Genomic DNA, 6651 nt, shown 5'->3' on the forward strand with positions numbered 1-6651 from the left:
CCTGCGGTTCGTCTCCGGCCGCCGGAGCTCGCCGGAGGAGCTCCGCGCCGCGCCTCCCCTCGTCCGGTGCCGCCCCTCGCCGGCCCCGCGCCTCCCCGTCATCCCCGTCGTCGCCGGAGCTTCGCCGGAGCCAGATCCGGTCTGGGTGGACCAGATCCACCAGTTCCCGGAACCAAACACCCCGCGTCCGTCCCGGGATCTCTCCATCCCAATCCCGCGAGGTGAAAATCTGCAAAGCCCCCGAAGTTTCGACATAATCATGCCATGTTTGACCTGCTGTATCTCTGCATCCGTAGCTCCGTTTCGTGCGTGTAATATGTCAAATTGTTCGTCTCATCGAGTACTTCATTTCATTCCATTGCATCATTTTCATTTGAGCTCATCTTGATGCCCGAAATGCTGTTGGAAGAGTGCATGTTGATGTTAATCTGCTGAAACGGTTATAACTTGCTCTTTTGTCATCTTTGCCATGATTGATGTGTGCATCCTATGAGGTTGATGTCTACATGTGTTTTGATCTATGCCATGCCATCTTTCCAGAGGTGTCATCCTTGTATTTTTGTGACTTGTGTAGTGAGTGCATCAAGCTTATTAAGTGGGGTACTTGCTGTTGCTGATTTCCTGACAGATTCTGTTATATTTTGTTGCTATGTAAACCTGCTCCTACAAGTCATTGTGTACATAATCTGGAGATGTTCTATAAACATGTTTTGATCTACATGTCTTTCTCTATCCATCCATGCACCTGGTTGCCTTTATAGCTTGCTGTAGATTGTTCATATCTTGCTTCAAAGTTGCTTGATAATGTTGCTATCAGCCTGTTAACATTAAGTTCACTAGTTCCCATGTGTTTTGCTAGTGTTCCATGCATCGTATGACCTTGCTCTTGCCATGCTTAACTTCACAAACATGTATTCTTACTGTTGGTTGCCTTGCCATGCTATGTATTGCTCTGTGGTGAGTGGTTCAAGCTCACGAACATGCCTACTTATTGTTGTTCCTGCCATGTATGAATCTGTAATATAACTTGCTATGTTTACATGGGTGCCATCATATTTTCTGTGCCTTTTTGGCTCATGGTCAGTAAGGGACTATTGTTCTATGCAATTAGTAGATTCATGCCATGTCTTTGTTTGCCATGACAAGTCCTGTAACATGTTGTTTGATAGCTCTAAACATTGCAACCTGATGTTATTTCTGCAAAACCTGAAACTGTTATTATTTGCAATCTTACCATGTCCTTTTGAGCATGTTCTAGTTGTTTCTGGAGATAGCTCAGTGTTCATGTTTTGTTGTGCTTTACCTGTACTTCATGCCCATGCCTTTTGTTATTATGTTGGGGTGCTGTAGCATATTGTTTTGATGCTTGCAATATGCCTAGTTGCTGTTTTGGACAGATTGTTGTTATGACTTGTATAGTGTGCATGTGTTGAACCGTTGCTCCGTTTTGAGTGTGCTATATATGAAACTTGCTTGATTTTGCATGTAGTTTCATATTATCATGTTGCATCCTTGCTTTGGGGTGTTTGCTTGATGTTTGTATGCATTTTGCATCAATGCCATGTTTAACTTGTTTTGCTCATATCTTCTAGGCCGTAGCTCCAAATCTAATGAACCTTATATGTAACTTGACTAGAATTTTGTGTAGATCATCTTGGTGCATCTTAACTTGATGTTTAACAACTTGAACATAAGGTTTATTCAGTTCTGGACCAATTTCGAAATTTGCATATGAGGACATACCGGAATTGTTATATGTTGTTCCCGGCCTCATTTAAACTTGCCTTGATGTGTTGTTCTTGTTTTGCATCATCTCTTGCCATGAGTAGCTTCATGTAGCTTTGTCATGCATCATGCTTGTTGTGTATCATGTCTTGTCTATGTGTGGTGTGTTTACTATGTTGTGTGTTTCTTCTCGATAGTTCCCGTTTCGTTGCGATCGTGAGGATTCGTTCGTCTACGTGTGGTTCGTCTTCGTGGCTTCATCTTCTTCATGGACTCGTTCTTCTTCCTTGCGGGATTTCAGGCAAGATGACCGCTACCCTGGATCTCACTACTATCATTGCTATGCTAGTTGCTTCGTTCTATCGCTATGCTGCGGTACCTATCATTTGCTCTTCAAGCCTCCCAAATTGCCATGAACCTCTAACCTTTGACACCATTCCTAGAAAACCATTGATTGGCTATGTTACTGCTTTGCTCAGCCCTTCTTATAGTGTTGCTAGTTGCAGGTGAAGTTGAAGATTTCTCCATGGTGGACAGGGTTATGTTGGGATATCACAATATCTCTTATATTATTAATGCATCTATATATTTGGTAAAGGGTGGAAGGCTCGGCCTTATGCCTGGTGTTTTGTTCCACTCTTGCCGCCCTAGTTTCCGTCATACCGGTGTTATGTTCCCGGATTTTGCGTTCCTTACGCGGTCGGGTGATTTATGGGACCCCCCTGACAGTTCGCTTTGAATAAAACTTGTCCAGCAAGGCCCAACCTTGGTTTTACCATTTGCCTCACCTAGCCCCTTTTTCCCTTGGGTTTTCGGAGCCCGAGGGTCATCTTTATTTACCCCCCCCCGGGCCAGTGCTCGTCGTGAGTGTTGGTCCAAACCGTCAGCCGCCGGTGGCCGCCAGGGGCAACTCTGGGCTCGCCTACCGGAAGTTTGGACAATCCGGTGTGCCCTGAGAACGAGATATGTGCAGCTCCTATCAGGATTTGTCGGCACATTCGGGCGGCTTTGCTGGTCTTGTTTTACCATTGTCGAAATGTCTTGTAAAGCGGGATTCCGAGATTGATTGGGTCTTCCTGGGAGAAGGTCTATTCCTTCGTTGATCGCGAGAGCTTGTCATGGGCTAAGTTGGGACACCCCTGCAGGGTTTAAACTTTCGAGAGCCGTGCCCGTGGTTATGTGGCAGATGGGAATTTGTTAATGTCCGGTTGTAGATAACTTGACACCAGATCCGAATTAAAAACGCATCAACCGCGTGTGTAGCCGTGATGGTCTCTTCTCGGCGGAGTCCGGGAAGTGAACACGGTTTCTGGGTTATGTTTGACGTAAGTAGGTGTTCATGATCACCTCTTGATCATTACTAGCTTCACGACCGTTCCGCTTGTTTCTCTTCTCGCTCTCATTTGCGTATGTTAGCCACCATATCATGCTTAGTCGCTGCTGCAACCTCACCACTTTACCCCTTCCTTTCCCTTTAAGCTTTGCTAGTCTTGATACCCATGGTAATGGGATTGCTGAGTCCTCGTGGCTCACAGATTACTACAACAACAGTTGCAGGTACAGGTTTATGCGATGATCATGACGCGAGAGCGATGCTTGCTTGCGTTGAGTTCTTCTTCTGCTTCTTCGATCAGGGGATAGGTTCCAGGTCGGCAGCCTGGGCTAGCAGGGTGGATATTGTTTGAGTTTCTGTTTATGATTCATCCGTAGTCGGATGTTGTTTCTTGTATGTTGTATTGTTGTATTCATGTGACATTGTATGTATCGGATGTATCCCCACTATTATGTAATGTTGATGTAATGATATCCACCTTGCAAAAGCGTCTTCAAGATGCGCTTCTATCCTTGGTGGGACCTTCGAGTTCCTTTAGGATAGGGCCGCATCTTGGGCGTGACAAGTTGGTATCAGAGCCTCGACCGACCCTAGGAGCCCCCTTGATTGATCGTGTAGTTTGGCCGTTGTTGAGTCTAGAAGAAAACTGTTTTCTGAGTCTAGTTATATCAGAGAGTAGGAATTCTTTTTACTCCTCAGCCCCTTCGTCGCTCTGGTGAGGAATCTTGACGTAGATGTTTTGAATTACTCCTCTTCCCCTTCAAATTTTCTTTAGGTTCACGCAGTTGTTTTTCCGATCTTTGTTCCTCAGCTCTTTTCATCCGGTGCATTTCTCGTCAAGTTGACTCGAGCCTCTTCTTCCTCGCCAAGTTCAATTCTCAGTTGTTTTCTTTTCCCACCCGCCCTCCCTTCTTCTTCTCGAATCCGGAGTTCGTAATCGAGTATCCTTCCTACTCGTGTGAAGCCTTTGCATTCTCTCCTCAATGATTTCAACTGGTGTTTTCTCTTCAAGATATTCGTTGGTTCTCCCTTCCAGTTGCCTGTGTTTTTCTCGCCCTCCCACCCTTTTTCTTCCCGGCGTCTGAGTCTCTTTCGACCATCAATTTCATTCATACGGAGCCTCTTCAGTCCTCCCTCAATTATTTCAACCGGTGAATTCTCGTCTCGTCGTCATTCTTCATCTCTTTTTCTTTTCCGGTGGATTCAATTCCGTTTTTCGGTAGTGATTATATTCTTTCCCTCGGCTCAAGTGTTTTCCCTGCTCGTTCGCCTCTCGCCAGTTTATCCTTCCGGAGTGTTCAAGATATTTCAGGAGATTCGTCTGTGTTCCAATTAATTCGAGGTTGTCACCTCATTCTAATATTTCAATTGTTCCGGTGCATCATCTATCTGTTCAACATCCTTTCCAACCGTATTTTTCTCTTCAGTGGGCCCTAACCCACAGGTCTTTTCCCAGGATCTTACCTGACTCTTCTAATTATTCCAGAGCTATTCCCAATTCTTTTAAAGTGTGACGTAAGAATGAATTTCATCAGTCACATGCCTTTTCCAAGATCATTTTCAAATCATTTTCATTATTGGCTCAACCTCTTCGCTTTTTCATTCTCTCGGAGTATCTCAGTAATTTTGGTGGTGTTTTCCGTCGCCATTTGAAGACCGAAGAAGAGTTCCCCTTAAATCTTGCCCGTTCTCTCGAAGTTTCGTGGTTCTAGCTGCATGTTATCCTCTCATATTATTCCATTTGTCAGATATTCCTTTGCTTACCCATCCGGAGTATGTCAGGAGTTTTTTTCCCGTTTCTTTTCACCGGAGGCCATCTTTTCGGAAGATTTCTTCGTTCTAAGTTTTCAGATTCATTCTCCAGTTATTCTATATCTGTGCCCTTTTCGTTCGTCTCAATATTCTCCCGGTGCTTCGTTCAAGTGTTCTTTAATCAGCGCATGATCTCTTTGTTCTTTTGCATCTAAATCCCCTCTAGCATTTTGGTTCTTCTAATTCTTCCCGGTGTTTCATTCTCTTTCATCAGTCATTTTGAATTCTTACGGTGGTTCATTCATATTCTTTTCCTTTGTCATCATTTAAATCCATTCATTTTTTTCTATCCTACCGGTGGTTCATGAAGACCTTCTCAAGTTTGCAATATGTCACTTCTCAATCCTTTTTCAAGAAGAATAAGTAGTATGCAAAATCCATTGCATGTCATCAATTCAATTTGATGAAGGATAAGCATACAATAAATCTTATTCTTATTTCATCCAAGTGAGTAATCCCTTCCTTCGGAGTTTGTTCTTGATGAATAAATTCTAGTTCCAAGTGTTTTCATCTTTTCTTTTCCGGAGTTCAAATTTTCCTCGGCCATCTCGTCGGGAACCCCATCTAAATCATCGCAAAGCTCATCTTATTCTTTCCATCCTTGAATTCTAGCTCATCATCCTTTTGTTTACCGGAGTTCTTCATGGTGGTTCTTCATGATTTAATTCATTCCTCAAGAGTTCATCAAGTATCATTCCATCCTCTCAAGCTCGTGTTCTATTCCCCCATGTTTAAGCCGAAGTGTTGCCTAAATTCTTTCAGTATTATCCGTTTCTTTTCTCATTCTAACCACTCCGGTTAGAATGAGTCGTTTCATAGTCTATCCGATTCCGTGAGCTTTCGATTCTCGTCATTCTCGTCATTCCTCTCTTCTTCTCGAGTGCTCTCGATTCTTTGCTTCTTCTCTTGATTTCTTGTTTCACATCATCCCTTTTTCCCTTCCGTCTCGGTCCTAAGATCTCGGGACGAGATCTCTTGTTAGTGGAGGAGTGTTGTAACACCCCGGATTCGATGCGCCAGGTGTCTTCCTGTTATTCGCCGTTGTTGCCATGTCATTTGCTTGCGTGTTGCATTTTGCCATGTCATCATCTGCATTTCATATCATGTCATCATGTGCATTTCATTTTGCATACGTGTTCGTCTCATGCATTCGAGCATTTTCCCCGTTGTCCGTTTTGCAATCCGGCACTCCTATGTCCTCCGGCAGTCCCTTTTGACCTCTTCTCTTGTGCGGGTGTTAAATGTTCTCGGAATGGCCCGAGGTTTTCCAAGCGGCCTTGGTATAGCACCGGTAGACCGCCTGTCAAGTTTCGTGCCATTTGGAGGTCGTTTGATACTCCAACGGTTAACCGGGTAACCGTAAAAGCCTCTTTTGTTTGCAGCCCAACACCCCCTCCAAAGTGGCCCAAAACCCATCTAACTCCCTTCCATGCTCTCGGTCGTTCGATCACGATCGCGTGGCCGAAAACCGCTCCTCATTTGGACTCTCCTAGCTCCCTCTACCTATATATACACCTTCCCTTCCAAAATTCACGGTCAAATCCTACCCTAACCCTAGCTTCTTCCTCCTCCAGCCATCGGACATGTCAGCGCCCCACCGGACATGTCCAGCCGCCGCCCACCGGCCAACCGCGACGCGCCACGTCGCCCTCTCACTCTCCCCTGCGCCCGCCGCGGCCCACGGGGCCCGCGCTCGGCCCGCTCGAGCCCGTCGGCTGCCCGCTCCGCCCGCGCTCGCCCGCAGCGCGCCGCCTCCGCGCCTCCGTGCCCGACCCCGTCGC

This window comes from Triticum dicoccoides, chromosome 5B (assembly GCF_002162155.2).
Source record: "Triticum dicoccoides isolate Atlit2015 ecotype Zavitan chromosome 5B, WEW_v2.0, whole genome shotgun sequence".
In the NCBI taxonomy this organism is placed as follows: domain Eukaryota; kingdom Viridiplantae; phylum Streptophyta; class Magnoliopsida; order Poales; family Poaceae; genus Triticum; species Triticum dicoccoides.